Here is a 20,806-nt window from a genome sequence, read left to right on the forward strand (position 1 = left end):
TACTAAACTTAAAAAATCAAAAATTAAACTATCCCCACCATCAATGAGCTTACATTCTTTTTGACAAATAATCTGAAGCTAATCAAGGTGAAATGACTTGGTAAAGATACGAAGGATTTTTGAAGATTAGAAATCCCCACCTGAATGCAAAATATTATTATTAAAGTTACTTTAAGGCATCCATAGCCTCACTGATGTGGATATGTCTGTTACTGGTACTAGCTGCTCCTTCTCATTCTTGTCCATTATTCACCCATAGATGTACCCATCGTACTGGAAGACTCTCTTCCAATAGATCTTTTAATATCATATGTATACAAATGTAACTCTCAAAAGAACGATGAGTAATGTTCCCCTTGCTACATGAGCAACTCATTGTCTCCTCATAGCCATCTTCAGGGAAGTCATTTGCACCACATCTTACACATTCAGCAATACTTTAGAGCCTACTCAGAATCATCACATCTTTCCACTGCATGTTAGGGTGCCTACATTTAAAAAAAATTGTATCCTATACCTACCTATCAATTCCCAAAAACACCTTCAACAGAACCCTTCCATATTGTTACATATTGAGGATTTTTTAAAAAAGTAAAACAAAATCTACCAACACAATAACTTTGCTTTATGCCATATGTAGCATTCTGTCACAGTAGTCTCCCACCTCCCTACTAGGAGCAGGAAATTGTGTTGCTTCATCAGTGATTAAGAACCAGTCACCGATTAAATAACGCGTGGCCAGTACTTTGGGTTCGGTACTTTTATAAACCAGGTTCAGTATTAGGAGCCTCTCCTCCCCCTGGAAAAAAGTCACCCTCTCTGGCTCATTTTGCCCCTACCAAGAGCTCTCTTAGAAATCTTGGAATATAGCTTAATTATAGATCTCATATTGGTCTCCACAGTTGTGTATAGAAAGGTTCTTAGCTCCTAAACAAGCACTCAAAGAAACAATGCATACCAAAAGTTGTCATCATTGTCGTTCAGTCATTTCAGTCATGTCCAACTTTTCATGACTCTATTTGGAGTTTTCTTGGCAAAGGCCCTGGAGTAGTTTGCCATTTCCTTCTCCCTTCATCTTACACATGAAGAAACTTGAGGCAAACAGGGTTAAATGACTTGCCTAATGTCAAACAGCTAGTAATTGTCTGAGGTCACATTTGAACTCAGGTCTTCCCAACTTGAGGCTGGGAACTCTACCCACTGAGGAACCATGCTGCTCAAGTGTAGGACAGCCTTATTTCACCCCACAGAAAGTGAATAAAATATACAATCACCTCAGAGTGTCCATAAGGAATCATTAAAATCCTCTTTCTTTTTGGTTGAACCTCCTATTTCCTCCAGGACCTTACATAATCCCCCAGACTTTCAACACACTGCCTTTAAAAGGGAAAATAAGTTTGGCATTATTAAAAGAACAATTTCCCCATTGGACCTATACAACCTGTATAATCCATGAAATTTGCAGAGGACGAAGTCCAGCTCATTTGCTCCTCCATTTTTGGCTTCAGATATTGGGAAGTAGGAGCCATGTGCATGATCCTTGTCTCCCAAAAGGCTTTCCACATCCAGGAAATCCCCTTCCTCTCTCTAGAAGGCTCCATCCCCAAAGTATCAAGCTCAAGCTTGCTAGAAGGTCAAACCTGAGGCTGGAACTACCCAGACACTTTCCATTCTTTTATAAGTCTGGAATCCATATATTTCTCACCATCACATTGGTGCTGCTCAAGAAAGCTCCCATATCAGAAGATTGGGATTCAGGAAAAATCCAGAATCTTGACTCTGTTAAGGAAGTCTCCCAACTCTTGTCTATGAAGCTGGAGTATAAGAATGATAGACCCTACTCTTCTCAGGTTGGGTGGGTGAGAGCAACATACTACTATAAGTCTCAGAGAAGGTATTTCTCTACATCAATAGGAGAAAACAAGTTTTCACCTCTGGGAGTTCCTCGTGAACCAGTGAAAAATCACAGGTCTGACCTCTGTTATTATAGTTATACGTACAAAGTACTTTACAATCCTTAAAGTACTATGTAATGTCAGCTGTTGTTATGATTACTCCTACAAACAAATCCTGACCTCTATTCGCTACACCCCCTTTCCTCCCACAGAATGGTCTCCTCCCAAATTTTATTCCCCATTAGCCAGCCTCTCCAAGACTGATAGATGAATAGGCTCCCCATTCTTCTTTCTGTATGTTTGTTATCTCAGGCAGTAACTAATTTGATATTCTTGACAACATAAGGGGTTTTTTTTCTTCCTCCTTACAGGGGACAATAAACTTGTCATAAGTCATCATGTCTATCAGTGAAGCTGCCTTGTTTTTCTCATTACCCTCACATGGAAACACATATGCACGTATGAAACCTTTAGCTTCTCAGCAGCAATTTGGGAAGTGTGGGAGCACTAGCACAGTCCCTCCTCATCCCATCCCCTCCCCCTCCCCTATATTTAGTGGCTCATTACTGTAACAAGCTCAGTACGCTCAAATCCCTGTGAATACACAAGTATTGCTATTTTAGAGCATTCTGGGATATGAAGGATATTACCATGAACTATTTTTTCCCATGGACTTTATGTCTGACAGCTTGTAGACACTGTTTTCTGCCTTCCCCTTCTCTTGATGTTCTTCTTTTCAGAAACAACTCCAAACATAGAAGTGTCATAAATATCAAGGTGGGCCTATTGCTTTTCATTCTAACTGAGAAAACTCTGTCTCTTCAGCACGAGAGCTAATGGCATCTTGTGTTTCCCCATGGTCACAAAAAAGCTTCTACAGTCAATGGCTTTCCAAGGGAATTTGTGCAACTTTTCAAGGGTGTATCACCTGAAGCTTCCCCTTCAGCAGGAAGATGAGTAATTGAAAGTCAATTCCATGTGTTCCATCTGTGGAAACCCCACGCCTGCCTTCCCAAACCCCATGGAAGTACCATCTCCGGGGGAATGAAAAAACTTTCACTTAAGTTAACTTAGAAATAATCAAAAATCTCTATAGAATTTGTACTTGATATTAAAATATACCTGTGGTAAGATTCATAGCACGTCCCCAGTTTATTTCCAAAGATGTCTTTTCCAAACATAATCCTATAGTTAATTGTCAGATTCTGGACTTTCTTACCCAAAAGACCAAGCAAATTCTCTTGGTATAAGAAGATTGGTTATGTCCCCTGAGTATTCATAGGTGGATTCACTTCAGCTGAAACTTCCAGACCCACCACTGTCCCCACTGCAAAATCCCAACTATCACTCAAGGTTGCTTAATTAATTCCCAAATTCCCCCTTAGCTGTCCAGTACATCTCACTCACAGGTAATCCCACTCATAGGTAGTGCTATAGGATGGCTACAAGCTTGAGTTGAAAAGGATAACAGAGCAAAATATATAAGGAACTGATTCAACTTTATAAGAAAAAGAGCTATTCCCTAACTGATAATTAATTAAAGGCTATAAATTTTCAAAGGAAGAAATACAAATTATTGATATAAATGTTTTTAAAAGCTCCAAATCACTATTAGAGAAATGCAAATTAACACAAATTGGAGATTCCAACCAATACCCATCAGAATAATAAAGATGACAAAAAAGGAAAATGACGAATGCTGGAGGAGCTATTTGGGGAAAAAAGGGGGGAAATCAAAGCACTGCTAGCAGAGCTGAGAAGTAGTCCTGCCATTGTGGAAGGTAATTTGTAACTATGTCCCCCAAAGTTACTAAATTGTGTATGCCCCTTGATCCAGCAATACCATAATTAGGCCTATGTGCCAAATAGGTAAAGGATCTGTGTGTACAAAAATATTTACATCATCTTTTTCTTGTAGTGGGAATTCCCCATCAATTGGGGAATAACTAAAACAAATTATGCTAAATGAAAGTAATATAATATCATTATATGCCGTAAGAAATGCTAAAATTTCATAGAAACTTGGGAAGCCTCATATGAATTGATGCAAGATGAAGTGAGAAGAGCCAAGAGAACAATTTACACAATAACGACATTATAAAGACAAAAATTAGAGCAAGGACCAACCATGATTCCAGAGAACTAATTAATGCCAAAGACCTTTTAATAATTCCTTACAGACACTGAGATATACAATGAGACATTTATTTTGGGGCATGGAAAATTCACAAATTCTTTTCACTTAATTATGTATATTTGTTACAAAGGTTTTTTTCTTTTTTAAATTGGGATTTGGGAAAGGCAGGAAGGAGAAAAAATAAATTCTTGGGGTTTTTTAATCAAAAAAGTTTTAAAATGAAGATGAATTTAAGAAGAAAGGTCAACAAAGCCCCATACTGGTAAAAAAAAATCCTTCCTGAAAAATGCAGTTTAGGAGGCAGCGTGGAATCTGGAGGGCTCAGTTTAGAGCCTGGGTTCAAATTCCTATTCTGCCATTTATATTGTGTCACTTTGGATGTCACAGCTTCTCTGATGCCTCAATTGCATCATCTGTAAAATTATCAACTGAACACTAAATGATCTCTAAGAATTTTTCTAGCTCTAAGTCTATGAACCTATAAATACCCTCACCCTGGATGAGGCAGAGGTAATCATAATGTCAATTGGATTTTCAATATGTCAATGTTTGTTTATGCTAATTGTACAGAAAGGACAATGAGACCTTGAAATGTGGGCCCCACAGATATGACATTCTAATGTATGTAGATTGTGTGTCTTTGTGTTCAGGGATGGGTGGTGGGTGGAAGAAGAAGAGTAATCCATAGTGGCTGAGTGGAGTGACAGGCTTATGACTCTGGTGTGAAAGAAAAGAACAACAAAAGGAAAGAAAACAAGAATTGTACAGGAAAGAAAAATGGAAAAATTTCAAGGGCAGTCTGAATTTAAAAGGATGTGAATGCTACAGAAGGTTCTATATCTAGGAAGAAATGAAGTAAAGAATGGCACACAGTTTGCTGGAATTTAATGAACATTTTTTAATATATCCAAAGGAAAAGTATATACAAAGGAAAAAGGAAGTAATTCCTACCCTCAAGGAAATTATATTCTACTGAAAGAATAAATGCATGTACACAACAGAAGTGTAACAATAGGAATCTAAGGAGCCCCCAACATATGAGTGCTTCTCACAGTGCTTGGCACATAGTAGTTGCTTAATAAATGTTTATTGACTGACTGTCTGCTGGACTGGAGCACTTCCCAAGTTGCTAAGCTTCTGCCTTGCTCTCTTACTAAAGGACATGTGTGACTAATATCCTGATTAATCCCCAAATATTCCCACAACTGGATCCTGCTTTGAAGATGGCTGGCAACTGGGCCAGGGAGAGCTGACCCTGGGAAAGTCTCCCACCCTCTCTAAGCATCAGCCTCCTCATCTGGAAAGCGGGGCTAATAAGTACATCTTCCTCACAAGGCTGTTGAGGGAATCAAATAAGGAAATAGATAGACAGACAGACAGATAGAGACAGACAGATGGTTGTGTCTGTACATACACATGTATATATGTATATATACATTTATATATACATTTATATATATATATATATATATATATACACACACATTTAGCTATACAAATTTTACACATAGAAATACAAACAGAATACAGGGATAGGGTCCTATGATTTCAACAATGTGGGGATCTCCCAGGTGAGTAAAGTTCCTTTGCTGATGCAAATAACATCTTCTCTGCAGCTGCTAATTTCAGAATACAGAAGGGAGGTGCCTTGCCCATGGTCCTGAAGCCCTACTCTCAGAGGCAGAACCTTAAGCGAATTCTTCTTAGCTCCTAGGCCACCTCTCTAATTGACTACATCTCACAGCCTCTATACAAAATAGAAAAATAAAGTAAGTTTAGGAAGGAAGGACTGGCAGATTGCTCTGTGAGCCCTATTTGCCATTGAAGGGACCTGTAAGCCCCTCAAGGAAGGAATGTACTCTGTAATAATAATAACCAATTCTCAGGACTAGCCATAATCAAAAGCACCATCAGCCCTCTCATTCTATGTGGCTTTGTTTTCCTGCTCTGAACATCTCTGGGACAAAAACCTTGGATCATATTTGTCAAGCTGTAACACAAACAAAATTAGCATCCCCACTGTGATCTTTGGAGCATCTGGGGTTTGTTCCACTGAAAGATATAAATGCTTCCCTCCCCTCCTCCAACCCCAGTAACCTGGGGCTTTCGTTCCCAGACTTGGTCCTCCTCCAGCCTCTGAAGAGAGAACTCCAGAGAGCTGCTGCCAGCTTGGATTCATCTCAGCAGTCACAACATAATCAGAAAGACCCCAAAGCCAAAGGAAAAAAGAGAAAAAAATGGTAAGGAAAGTGATCCAAGAGCAGAAGAGAGAGTGTGAGAGACTCCCAAGATTCACATCAAGCCACATCTGACCATCTGGGAATTGGATGATGAGACACTTGGCTCCTTTAGACAGAACAAAGGGGTTCAGTGATGAAAGACTCAGGCAATAACCTGGAATGAGCGATTTCCCTCTTCCCCCTCCCCCAAATGAGGGACTCTAGAAGCTATAAACTATAGTAATCAAACATCATGGGATCATAGGATCAAAGATTTAGAGCTGGAAATAACCTTAGCAGCTACAAAGTCTAACCCCTTCATCTTGTAAACAAGAAGGTTTGAGCCACAGGGGGCAAAATAATTTGCCCAGGGGTCACTAGTACTCTGTAGTAGAATTTGAACTCAGGTCTTCCTGATTTCAAATCAGTAAGTGTGTCAACAAGCATTTATTAAATGCCCACAGTATGCTAAGTAAAAAGCGAAAACATGGTCCCTGCACTCATGAAGGTCACATTCTAATGAGGGACACAACTATGTATATATAAATTATACATAAAGTAAATGAGGCTTAAGTCAAGGAAATGGAATGCCCTATGCACTATACTATCCTGTATCCTTTAGTGTAAAGAAAGGTCCTTTGTAAACCTAAAAATTTCAGACCAACCCCCAGTCTCTTGGTTCTGCCCTTGAAATGTTGCAAGTCGTCCACATGGATAGGCTGGCAATGCTTGACACACAGTAAGTGCCAAATAACTGTTTCTCAATTGATTGGTAGACTGGGCCCTCGTTGGGCTTGCCTGATTGACCACAGATACCAACATCTTGTATATTCTGCCTCCCCACTCCAGCCATAGGAGGTTCAAGGCTCTTCTTGAGGTACATCTCCTGTGGCACCTCCAACAAGATTTTCCTGAACCTTCCCACCTGAGATGTGAGCCTCTCTCCACCCCAGTGACTACTTTTTATATATTTCACAATGATTTTGCTATGAACATGCTGCCCCTCTGCCACCCCTGCCATGGTCTGTGCCCTCTATGAAGGGAGAGACTATTTCATTTCTGTCTTTGTATTCCCAGAATACACAGCAGGTACTTAGTAAACATTTGCTGAATTGAAGTATCATTATCCCCATTGTACAGCCGAGGAAACTGTGGTTTTCCCCAAGGTAAAACACCTTCCTGAGATCACACAGCTAGTAAGTATATGGCTTGGTGCAGAAACAATGGGCAGCCTTTTGGTGGTAGATGCTCTGAATACACCCTTACTCCTTGTCAGATTTTCTCCATAGTCTTCCTAACACTGGTAAATGCCCAAGGCCAATCCATTTAGGGATTTGAATTTATGGGAATTGAGAGGATATATTTGAATTTATAGGATTCTTGAATCATCGATTCAAAGCTGAAAGGGATCTTAGAGGCCAATGACTCAATCTCCATTTTGTAGCTGAGGAAAGTGAAAATGTCCACGGTCCCACAGAAGGTAAACATCACAGGGGGCTCGGAACCTCCATCCTCTAACCCAGGAGCCAGCAATCTTTCTCCTGTACCACCACATGACCCCTAACCTTCAGCCCCCTGAAGCCCAAAGATTCCCTTTTCCAAGGAAAGGTGCTTGAAGAAGAATCCTGCCCAATTCTTCCAGGCCCTTATCAACCCTCAGCCTGTCATCTGAGCCAATGAATGTCACACCTTCCCTGGGCTTGCTCCCCGGGCTTTGTCATGAGGCGAAGTTTTCAAAGAGTCTTAATGAAAGTTTTGCTCCTGTCCTCATTGTACAGTCTTGGGCTTTTGACAAACAGAGTAAAAAGGAGTCTGAAATGATGCATAATGAATCTGTTCTCCTGACAAGGATTATAATGGGAACAGACAGTGGCACCAAATTAATTCATTCTTGTGACAGGCGATGACAGCCACAGAACCCTCTAAAATTCACTCTGGCTCTGGCTGTGAGGATGGAAGCAGAAATGGGTGACTTCCAAGAAGGAAGCTGAGTAGGGGTCTCTTCTTAAAGGGAAATACCTCTCTCTTTTCACTTGAAAAAAAACCAAGACCCCCATGAGGAAATCCACAAGGATGATTATCTTCAACTCCTATGCCAAAGACCCCCTGTCAAATGATGATAAGATTTGAAGGCAGAAGGGAACTTAGAGATCATTGACTCCAACTTCCTCAGTTTACATTTGTTGTACTTGTAAAGTCACCATTGTTGTATCGTTTTCCAGTCATGCCCAAGTCTCCATGACCCCATTTGGGATTTTCTTGGCAAAGATACTGGAATGGTTTGCCATTTCCTTCTCCAGCTCATTTTACAGATGTGGAAACTGAGACAGACAGGGTGAATTAACTTGCCCAGAGTGGCACAGCTAGTAAACGTCTGAGGCTGAACTTGAACTCATGAAGAAGAGTTGTCTTAACTGCAGGCCTGGTACTCTATCCGCTGCACTACCTAGTTATGCAAACTCATTGTTTAGTAGAATTATGGGCCAAAAGGTAGAGATCAAGGTTTTCATCTTAGTGTATATCTGTAGTATATATCCCAGAAATATATTGATATCAATACAGATACATTATTATGAGCTATATTATTAGATCTATTATATAGAGATATTGATATGTATATGTGTATCTAGATAGATATGGAGATGGACAGACAGACAGACAGATAGACAGACAGATACACTGACAGATTAGATAGATTCACAAACAGAGAGACAGACAGGTAGATATACTGGAAGATAGATAGATAGACAGACAGATAGACAGGTAGATAGATACACTGATTGATAGATAGATAGATAGATAGATAGATAGATAGATAGATAGATAGATAGATAGGTAGATAGATGACAGTCAGACAGATGAATGGGTAGATTTCTATATATAATCCTACCCCCACAACAATCCCTATAGATGTGTATGAACCATCAAAGGACCTCTGGATACAAGAACAATGGTGTTAGACCTTCGGTATGAAGAACACTTGCTCTGTCCCATCACCAGATGTTAGTGTCTGTACAAGCCTTTCCTGTCCCACCCACCTCCATCATTGCTCTGACTAGATGACAACTTAGCATAGTAGGGAGAGCCCTGAATCTTAGCATACAGGTCAAATTCTAGTCTTTGCTCTGCTCTTTTGTTTATATAACTTTCCTTCTATATACCTTCATTTCCTTTTCTTTCTTTTTTGGAGGCAATCGGGGTTAAGTGGCTAGCCCATAGTCATACATCTGATAAGTGTCTGAGGCTGGATTTGAACTCAGTCCTCCTGACTTCAGTGCTCTGTGCACTGGGCCACCATCTATCCCCTTTGTTTCCTTTTCTGTAAAAGGAGAGGATTTAACTAGAGGCTCTCCTCCAACTTTTACTCCATTAAAACTTGTTCCAGGACAGCATTCTAGACTGAAGAGTCACATGGTGAGTCTGGTGTTCCCAGATTTTGACTTGAGAGCCTAAATTTTATCTCTCCTAATCCTAACCAAATGAGATACAGGATGCCCTGTGCTTTGCAAGCCTAAAAGCCTTCTACATACACTAGCTTTCATTATGTGCATGTAGGCTCATTTCTTCCTAGCACCAGCCTTCTGACAAAATTCAACATAAACTGAGAAATAATAAATTGGGCTTCCTGGGAGCTTCAGGGATTGGGGTATTGATGATTCCAATGAATTCAAGGAAAGGCCTCAAGTCATAAAATAACTATTGTCAAAAAAAATTACCTTATTAAATAAAGGTCAAGGCAAGAGGACTGGGGAGATAGTTTGGAAGTACAAGCAGAGGGCTTTGTGAGTTCTGAGGGAAATAGTCATTACAACCTGATGGGGATCAAGAAAGGCTTACTTGAGAAATGTAAATGGTGAGTAGGGTTTGGATAGGCAGAGCAAAGGGAGAGGGCACTCCAGGCAGGAAGCCTACGTGAGCAAAGATGTAGAGGCGGGCAATGACCAGGTATGTTTCAAGGGGCACAGGATAGTCCCATTTTGCAGATATGGAGGGTTCCAAAAACAACAGGAGATACTAGAAAGACTTGAGGTCAGAGTATCTGGGATTCAATCTTCATTGTCTACGTGAGGTTAGGAAAGATTTTGACCCTCCCATTTCCAATCTGTATGAATCCTCTCCTTGGGCCTCACTTGGCTGAGAGAGATGGGGTGCAATGGAAACATCACCAACCGGAGCTGGGGGACCTGGGTTTAAATCCCAACTCTGCATGCACCGACTAGTTAGGCATCCTCAGTAAGTCATTTTGCCTCCCCCCTTGGTCACCTTCTGTAAAATGAGGAAGCTGGACTAGTTATCTCTGCTGTCTAAATAAGCAACAGCCAGCATTTATCTGCAGCACTTCTAGGTTTGCAAAGCATTTGACAAATATTATACAATCTGACAGGCAGGTACTACTTTTAGACCCACTTTGGAGATGAAGAAACCAAGGCAGACAGGGCTTAAGTGACTTGCCTAGGGTCAAAATAGGTAGCAGAGATTGCTAGGTGATGTACTAGTTAGAGCGCTGGGCCTGAAGTCAGGAAGACATGAATTCGAATGTGGCCTTGGACACTTACTAGCTGTGTGACCCTGGAGATGTCACTTAGCCTCTATTTGCCTGTTTCCTCAACTAGAAAAACCAGACTAATAATAGGAGATAATATTTGGAAAGCAATGATTACAGTGTATAAGCACTGTGATACAACATAGTAGGCACTGAATATTTATTAGTATTTATCAAATAATACTTATTACCTTCCTTCCTTAGTTTAAGCAGCTAGTAACTGAGGCAGGATTTGAACTCAGGTCTTTCTGACTCCAGGACCAGCACCCTCTCCACTACACCAACCAGTTGCCTCATGTCCTAAGACTGATTCATCACTAAGGTCCCTTCCAAATCTTAAAAGTCTTTCATTAAGTGTGGGTGGTGGGTAGAGGAAAAGTGAAATCAGATCTAGAGCTCTGTGCACTCTGATGCACCACAAAGATTTTACATGACAAATATAAACTTAAAATGTACCTAATTCTCACAGACCCAAGACTATCAGAATAGGAAGGGGCCTGCAAATACTGAAAACAGCATGTCAGAGATTGAAGCAACCTGATAATATAGAATTCCAGACAGGGATGGAATTTTAGGATAGAGAATGGAAGAGTTGAAAGGAACCTCGAAAAATAAAACACTATTTAATTTGCTTCTAGTTCATGGAAGGCAGAACTAGAAGCGACTTTAGATAGAGTTTTATTTTTCCAATTATATGTAAAGACAATTTTTAACACTCATTTTTTAAGAAAGATTTGAGTTCCAAATTTTCTCCCTTTCTCCTCCCCCTCCCCAAGATGATAAGCAATTCGATATAGGTTACATAGGTATAATCATGTAAAACATATTTCCATATTAGTCATGTTGTGAAAGAAAAAAATTGATGAAAAGGAAAAAATAAATGAAAAAACAAAGAGAGTAAAAAATAGTAAGCTAAAAGCAACTTTAGAATATAAATATGGAAATTGAGGAAAGGAGCCTTCAAAGAGAACATAGGATGGTAGAGTATGAAGGAACCTTGGCAAAGAGAATGTCAGAGCTAGAAAATACCCTAAAATACAGAACATAAAATTCTGGAAGTGGAATAAATATTAGGACATGGAAGACAGAATCCAGAAGGGACTTGAGAACTTAAAACATGGAGTGATAGGCTTAACAAGATCCTGGTACAGTGACTATAGATTGTGAGACTTAGATCGAACCTTCCAGAGCAGGTCACCCAGCCTTTTCATTCTATAGGTGGTGAAACATGGTCTCAAAGAAAAGATAGAACTTTCCCAAGGTCCTGAAATGTCAAGAAAGGACTGGGAGCCAGTTCTTCTCATTTTCAATCTAGCACTCTTTCCACTGATGGACCACTGCTAGATGTTTCTCCTTTAGGAAGAAGTAATGCTTGCCCACGAGGATGAATCCCGTACCACCCCTAACATTAGGTGCTTATGCAAGCAATTCACGGGAAAAGAGTTACAGAGATGGATTGGAGCCAATGACATCCCAAGGAGATTTCCATATCTACAGGAAACGGATGAACCTTTAAAATAACGGAGAGCATATTTACCCTGCTGTTCAAATAGATTGCCACAGCAGTTTATGATATTACAATATTTATAAATATCTTTTCATTCTGGCCCACCTCTATCAAAAGCCACAATGCAATGTCTAATCACCGTTTTCCCTAACATTTGAAAGGCAATTATAAGACTGTATTAACATTCATCTTACAGGCTGTCTTAAAGGGCTCAATTGTTTAGCAAGGCTATTGAATCATTAAGAGAGGCATTGCCTGAGATCATAACCAGTGTAGAGCTAAATTTGGCTTCCCATTTGGCTTCGAGTTATCTAAGACATTCACTCGGAGTCAGATTGGAGGAATTATTTCATTGTGGTAGTAAAGGTAAGTAAAAGATGATCTGGGCTGTTGGGACACCTGGGAGAGAACTCAGTCTAATTACCCACATCAAAAGCCAATCCTCAAAACACAAACAGAACCTGAAACTGTATTTGGCATCCTTCAAGTTAGAGAGTCTGTAAGATGGGAAATTTAGAGAGAAAACATGCCCCATCTCCCCACTTTTGCGTATTTGCGTAGGCTGCCCTATCCCACCCCCTGCGGTGCCTGCATTGTTCTCTGTCTTCACATCAAAGTCTTAGAATCTCTAACTCCATTCAAAAATCAGCTAAAGTGTTAACTAACCCTAGGCCTTTGCTGCCCCCCCAATTGTTAGTGCTCCTATGCCCCAAGAAATCATTTTATATGTCTTTGGTATGCTTGGTATTTATATATCTGGGTATGTGTTGTGTTCTTGCCCCCTGACCTTCTAGAGAATATAAGCTTCTTGAGGGCAAAACTCTCCAATGTTTAGCACGGTATCTGATCCATGATGTGTACTTAAAAATGCTTGTTAGATCCATTCAAAATGTATTTCCAAAGTCATAATCACCCATTCATTTATTAAAGATATGTTTATTTCTAACAGCAAATTTGTGTAATTGAACTCTGGTCATAATAGAAGACAGCAGAGCCCAATGACTAGAGTACTGAACCAGGCTGATCTCTGGCTGTCTACGGATCATTACTAGCTTTTGTTAGATCAGATCAAGTCAACAAGCATTTATTGAGGGCCTGCTATATACCAAACATTGTGCTAAGGGCAAAAACAGTACCTGCCCTCAAGGGGTTCTCATTCTAAAGGGTGAAACAAAAAACTACATTCAAACTAGATAGATAGATATGCACACATACACACATTTTGTTGTTCAGTCACTTTTCAGGCCTGTCCAACTCTTCCTGACCCCACTGGGGGTTTTCTTGGCAAAGATACTGGAGTAGTTTGCCATTTCCTTCTCCTGCTCATTTTGCAGATGACAAAACTGAGGCAAACAGGGTTAAGTGACTTGCCCAGGGTAACACAGCTAGCAAAAGTGATTTGGAGTGTTTTCCATTTAGTTATTGATAGTTCCTATTTCTTCTTATGAAAAGTATATGTTCCTATGCTTTACCCACTTACCTATTGATTTTCTTTGCATTGCTCTCATATACTTTATCAAGATGCATATACGCCTATACATATGTATGTATACAATTATTTGTTTATGCATTTTATCATTCTACTAGAACTATGAACTTGAGGCAAGCATTGGGTCTTCCTTCATTTTGCTACCTCATTCTCTCAGCACTTAGCAAAGGGCTCTATATACATTTCATTATTTAAGAGATATATGATTTCATCAGATAAGCAAAGCATTTATTAAACTTACTATGTGTCAGGCATTATAGTCAGCACCGAGGATTCAAATACAAGCAGAAACATCCCTGCCTTCAAGGAGTTTCCATTCTAGTGGAGGAAGACAACACATAGAAGAGTTCTGGAAAGCATGAGGGTAGAGTTCAAGTGAGGCAGACTGGGAGCCAGCTAGGAAGGACTGAGCCCTGGCAAGATCAAACAAAAACTCACTTAGAGCTGAGGGACCCAGGGGTAGAGTCCAAGGTTCTTGTGGAAGGGAAATGAGGATGATGGACAGAGATCAGATTGTATCAAAAGGAAACAGCCACTGTGTGTGTATACTTTCTACCCAGGCAGATTACAGCCTTGCTACAACATAGTAGCTTCCATTTAATTCAATTAAATTCAGCACAGATATTGAGTGTCTATTATGTATAAGGCACTGTGCTAGAAATTGGTGATATCAACTGGAGATATACAGGCAAAAGAAGATGTACTCCTCCCCTCCCCAAGGGATATACATTTTATTGGAAGTTTACAACATCTATGTAGATTGGTAAATATGAGAGATAGACAGAAAGACAAAGAGAGATGGAGACAGAGAGAAATAGAGACATGGAGAAGAGAAAGAGACAGAGGAATAAAGAGGAATGGGAGGAGAGAGAGGGGAAGGGAAAGGAAAGGAATGGGAAGGGAAGGAAGAGGGAGAGAGAGGGAGAAGGAGAGGAGAGGAGAGAAGCTGAGTTGTGACTTTCCTGTAGACATAATAGGGAGTATTTGAGGATGAAAGCGACACAGTCAAACCAGAATACATGACCTTTGAGAGTTGATGTGGACAAAAAAAGCTTGTGACCAACATGGTGACAGGCTTCTCTGGATTTAATTCATCTTGTCCTTCAATGACAGGCCCCACCACTGGGGCCCATTCTGGAAGCCTTTCCATGGTTCAGGCTCCCCTCCACACTATGAGGCAACACAGGGCGACTTTCACAGATTCTCGGAATTCATTTTTTGTTGTTCAGTCATTTCAGCCCTGTCTGACTCTTTGTGACCCCATTTGAGGTTTTCTTGGCAGATACTAGAATGGTTTTGGAATTTCCTTCTCTATTTCATTTTACAGATAAGGAAACTGAAGCAAATATGGTTAAATGACCTGCCCAGGGTCACACAACTAGTAAGTATCTGAGGTAATATTTGAACTCAGGTCTTCCTGAGTCCCGGCCCAGCCACCTAGTAGATACTAAATATATTCTTGTGGAATTGAATTAGACTTAATAGTACAATACATTCGCATCATCCAGTCTTTCCCCTAGAAAGCATTTCCCTTCCTTTGCAGTTAATATGTCAGTCAGTTTCATACAGTAGGGACAGGTAGATAGTGCTTTAAAATCTGCAAAGTATTTTACATACATTATATCTCATTTGAGCACCACAACCCCATAAGATAAGTCCTGATAAGTGCTGAAGGTATTGTCATGACCATTTTACAGATAAGGAAGCTGAGGCAGAGAGAAGTAAAATTACTTGCCTGTGGGTACCCAACTGGCAAGTGTAGGCAGTGGGATTGGCACTCCTTTCAGTTTCTAACTCCCTATCACTCATTCTAGCCAGTACAAGCTCTACAGGTGCTTGATAAAAGTCAACTAGCAACAAATCAGTCCTGTATTTGAGCCAGAGCCACCACCCTGGTTGACACCCTGGTAGCCCAAGTTTTGGCCAGTGTCTCATTAGCTCCTTTGAAATGTACACCTCTTCAGTCACAAGATGAACAATCTGAGAACAGAATTATCTTGTGCATCCCAAGATGGACTGATGGTTGCCTGGTCTTGTTTCCTTCCTCAGTTAACACAATACAAATTTGTGATTTATGTATTTTTCTTTTTCTTAATTTTCAGGGTCATATTTTCCCCCAAAAATACTTGTTTGAGTTGAATCAGCTCAGTGTGAGTGAGAGGAAGGTAAGCGGAGGGAGGAAGGAGAGGAGGAGAGAGATCCACGTGTGCCCCTGAGGAAAAGGAGAATAAATAGAGAGAGATGAGGAAGCTGATCTGCATCCAAACATAATCTCTAAGACCTGCTGTTTGCGATCCCCAAGGCTCAGATAATGGAATATGAGTAAACATTCTATGTGCCCAATCTTCGATTCAGTAACAGAGGTCCGTTTCACTGAGGGCCAGTTTCCTACCAGCCAGATCTGGGGAAATCAAATTTTAACTCAGAAAACTGAAGCAACCCCTATGAGGTGTTTTCAAAGTTCCTTAAGTTCCTCCTTCCCCCACATTACTTAATTTCATTTTTTCTATTTTTTACACACACACACACACACACACACACACACACACACACGCCCCTTAGGCTTTTTGGTGGGTTTTATAGTTTTGTTTTGTTTTTTCCTCTGTGCAAAATGATTCTCCTTGTCAAGAAACTTGCCTGGGGAAAAGTTCAAAGCAATTTCATGTTCAAAAAGAGTTTCTGATTTTTCAGGTGATAGAAACGATGACTTTTCTGTGTCTTGTCAGTCCTGGAGTTCCAAAAAAAGTCTCTGGAAATGCTAAGTCTGTCATGTCAACTCAAGACTGTCCAGTAAACTCTAATGCAGGTGAGCTCCGTAAGGATGGGGACTGTTGATTTCCATCTTTATATCCTTAGTGTCTAAGGAAAGTGCCTGGCACAGAGTAGGCACCTAGTAAAAGATACAGCTAGTACTGGGCTCTTAGTCATCATTCCCATCACTCCCTGAACTTCTCACCAACTGCCACGCAACCCAATCCCCCAACCAAGCCCTGGTGGATTTACCTTATTCACATGCAGAAACTGCCCCTGATTAATGGTTGACTTGGTTATTCACAACATCTAAATTGGAATTCTAACCAAGCTTTATTTCACTATCTGGACTTCATCTTACCTTCCTGCCTCCAATTTTTTCCAATTTTCTAGGTCCAGAAGCATGATCAAACCAACTCTATCATTCCTCTGAAAAGGATGTGTCAATTTACTGCCTGTGCCTCCACTTACCATCCCAGTAAGTTTCCGAAACCCTGACCACCAGTCAACTGTACATTTTGTTCCCCTCATTAAAAGTTAAGCTCATTGAAGGCAGGGAATATCTTACTTTTGTATTTGTATTCTCCATGACTAACACAGTTCCTGGCACACAATAAATGTTTAAATGTTTGTTTGTTTTTCATTCATTGTTGACTGATTAATTGACCACAGAAATGCACATGGAAGAAAGGAAAGGTAGAAAGAATGTGACTCAATCTTCCCAATTCCAAGTGGAGATCTGCGATATTTGAAAACACACTGAGTCTTATTTGCCCCCTGAACATCAAGGAGAGAAGCAAGAAGGGAGATGGGTACAAAGTTACTTCTCAAAGACTTTCTGTGCCCCCAACTGAGCAGCTCTGACATTTAAAAAAAATGAGTGAGGCAAGTTCTGATTCTGGGCAGTGCTGGTGTGAGGGAGTCTATGGGATGCCACCAGAGAAGCTTTGCTGCTCTTTGGATTTTCTGCTTCAGAAGAAGTAAGCCCCCATAGCCACTGTTGAAAAAAAGCCCTATTTCACAGCACTGAAGGCAGCGGGGGACTCATGCACGGACATTTCAAGGCTTCAGCAACAGAAAGCAGGAGGAGCAGTGATCTCTCACACTTTCAAGTTCATCAAGGGAACGTTACAGAGAGCACCAAGTCTACTGTCAGCAGTCTGGAATCCCATTGCAAAGGCTGCAGCCCACACCGAGTGGTTATGCTTTAGTGTGGGCTTAGGGAAATCCTCCCACAATTCAGCCCCAGGTCCAGCTGTTCCTAGTCATAGGATCATGGGACTTTACAGTTATAAAACACTGTAGAGAACACAGGATCAAAGATTTAGAGTTTGAAGAGATCTCAGAGGCGATCTGATCCAGCCCTCTCACTTTACAGATAAGAAAACGGAGCGTAGGACGAGGATTGTGACTTGCCCTGATCCCAAAGGTTTTGAACCCATATCCTGTGATTACACAGGAGTTGGCTCTTCATAAGGCAGCTAGGTGCTACAGTGGATAGAGTTTAAATCTGGCCTCAGATACTTACTAGTTATGTGACCCTGTGCAAGTCACTTAACTCTGCCTCACTTTCCCCATCTGTAAAATGAGCTGGAGAAGGAAATGGCCAACCAAGCCAGTAGATGTGTGACCCTGGGCAAGTCACTTAATTCCATTTGCTTCAGTTCCCTCATCTGCAAAAGGAGCTGGAGAAGGAAATGGCAAACCAGTATCTCTGTCAAGAAAACCCCAAATGGTGTCATGAAGAGTCAGACAAGACTGAAACAGTTGAACAACTCTTGACAGTTACTTAAAGGGTGAGTGACAGAGTTGATACTCCATTCACTGGTGCAGATCACGACCCCTCCATGACTAAGGAAACTCTCCTTCAATAGTTACTGGGGCAAAAAGTTCAGTCCCTGTTGTCCCACCTCCCAGTGATTAACATAGCTCGGGGTCACACAGCTACTAAGTATCTCAGGTGCAATTCAGACTCTGGTTTTCCTAACTCCAATTCCAGCATTCTATCCACAATGCCTCCAAGTTGCCTGACTTAAATTCCCTGGGTCTCAGTTTTCTCATCTATAAAATGAGGATCTTGGACTAGATGACCTGTGACATTCTTTCCAATTCTAGATCTGTGTTACGATTGTGTGTGTGTGTGTGTGTGTGAGAGAGAGAGAGAGAGAGAGAGAGAGAGAGAGGGAGGGAGGGAAGGAGAGAGGGAGAGAGAGAGCACGCTAGCTCTAGGGGTGAATGAGACTATCGTGCGGAAACAGGGAGGGGTAAATACAAAGATCTTTTCGCTGTTTTCCTCTTCTGAGGAAAGCATCGATCAGTTCCCATTTATGACTGCACCAACTTCCATTGATAGTGCCTATTTATGTCTCCTTCCAGGTGCGGAGGTGCTCCTTCATTCTTGAAGTTGAATACTAGCACTGCAGTCCTATGAGGCTGGAAAGACTTCAGAGATGGGGTTGGGGATGGAGTTCATGTGAGAATCTAAATCTACCTATGCCCATCACTTGGAGGCTGGACAAAAGGGACTAATTTTTTTGGTTACAGTAAGTCATGAAGGAGAGTCTCCTAAGTCATGGAGGGGTTTGATCTGCATCAGCAAAGGCAGTATCTCTATTACTGTTCCTTGAAGTAAATGTGAAAAGTTGGCTCTTGTGTAGTGAAAGGATCTAGATTCAACACCTAGCTTTTCCATTTACTATTTTTGGGATTAGAGCAAGGTACAACCCTCCTCCCCATCAGTTTCCTTATCTAGTAAAAGAACGGATTGAACTCACTGAACTCTAAGGTCTCTTCAGCTATAAATCTATGATTCTCCAAAATGACTTGCTCAAGGTCACATGGCAGTAAGTGACAAAACAAGAATTTTAACTCAGGTCCTAGAGTTCACTCAACCATGCTGCCTATTCCCTCAAAATAGCTATAAAACATGATCACCTGTAGAAGTTCCTCTGCTTTGCTGTGGTCATGCTCCCACTAGGAAGGAAGAAAGAAGAAAACAAGCATTTATCACCTACTATATGTCAAGGACTGTGATAAGCGCTTTTACAAATATTATTTCATTTGACCCTAACAACCTTGTGAGTTGGGTGCTATTATTACCCCCAATTTACAGTTGAGAAAACTGAGGCTGAGAGAGGTTGAGTGACTTGCCCAGGGTGCCACAGCAAGTAAGTGTCTGAGACCAGTTTTAAACTTGGGTCTTCCCTACTCCAGGCCCAGAGCTCTATCTGCTGCACCACCTAGCAGTCACCAGAAATAATGCATTTGTATGAAAGCAAGCCAATGCTACAGAAAGAGGGAGGGGAGCCACAAAATATTCAAAGAATCCAGAGGCAGACCTCTGTTGGATCGGTCAGATACCCTGTAGAGGATTTTCAGAAAGTCATGACCCCGGAAGAAATGGCACAGAAGGATTGGCAACTGCATTAATAGATGGAATACCTCAGCAACATTAAGTTATGAAATAAGAGATCATTTCCACGGTGCTTCCAACTTCTGCAAGAAGGCAAATTTTCTACAAAAGAGAGGGGTCTTGGGGCAGGGAGCCCAACCCTAATAGACTTGTCTGGATGCAAAACTGAAAGCATGACTAACTAATGGAGAGACTCGGCTGATTTAGGATAATGCCAACAGTCAAAACGCAACAGTAAATTAGTCTTTTTCCAACCTGCTCTCTGAGGTCCAAATTACTGTTTTACTGTCTGCATTCCTAATGATGGTTGATATATCCCCTGGAAAAAGAATCCCAGATCTTCTTGATCTTAATTTAGCCCTGAAGCTGGGTTGTTATTGTAGCCAGCAGACACTGGGGCCAAGGAGAAAAGGGAGAAGAAGGTGAGAAATAGAAAAGATATCAACCACATCTTTAGAAAAGCTGTTAATACAGGGAGAGGCATAAAGTGGGCAAGAACAGGCTCTAACACATTATAAGCCAGGAATTGTGTAGGAAAGGGGGAGTAAAGTATGGAACCAAAAAAGTATATGATGGGCAAGTTACTTATTGAATGCAAGTGATGATCGATGGACCATCTGCCAACACCACTGGCACTTTACGATGTCAAGAAAAAGTGAGGAAGGCTCCCCAAATGTCGTGTTCCTCCCTCCCCTTTTGGTGAACTAATAGGACATGGAGAGCAGCACAGAATGAGAAAACAGATGGGTTGCCATCTATATTGCTGGATGGAACATCCGCATTGATGAGCTCACAAATCCATTTGTATATTGTCTTTAATAGGCATAAAGATTGGACCTGTGATTTCATTGCT

Source organism: Trichosurus vulpecula, chromosome 6 (genome assembly GCF_011100635.1).
Source record: "Trichosurus vulpecula isolate mTriVul1 chromosome 6, mTriVul1.pri, whole genome shotgun sequence".
NCBI lineage: Eukaryota > Metazoa > Chordata > Mammalia > Diprotodontia > Phalangeridae > Trichosurus > Trichosurus vulpecula.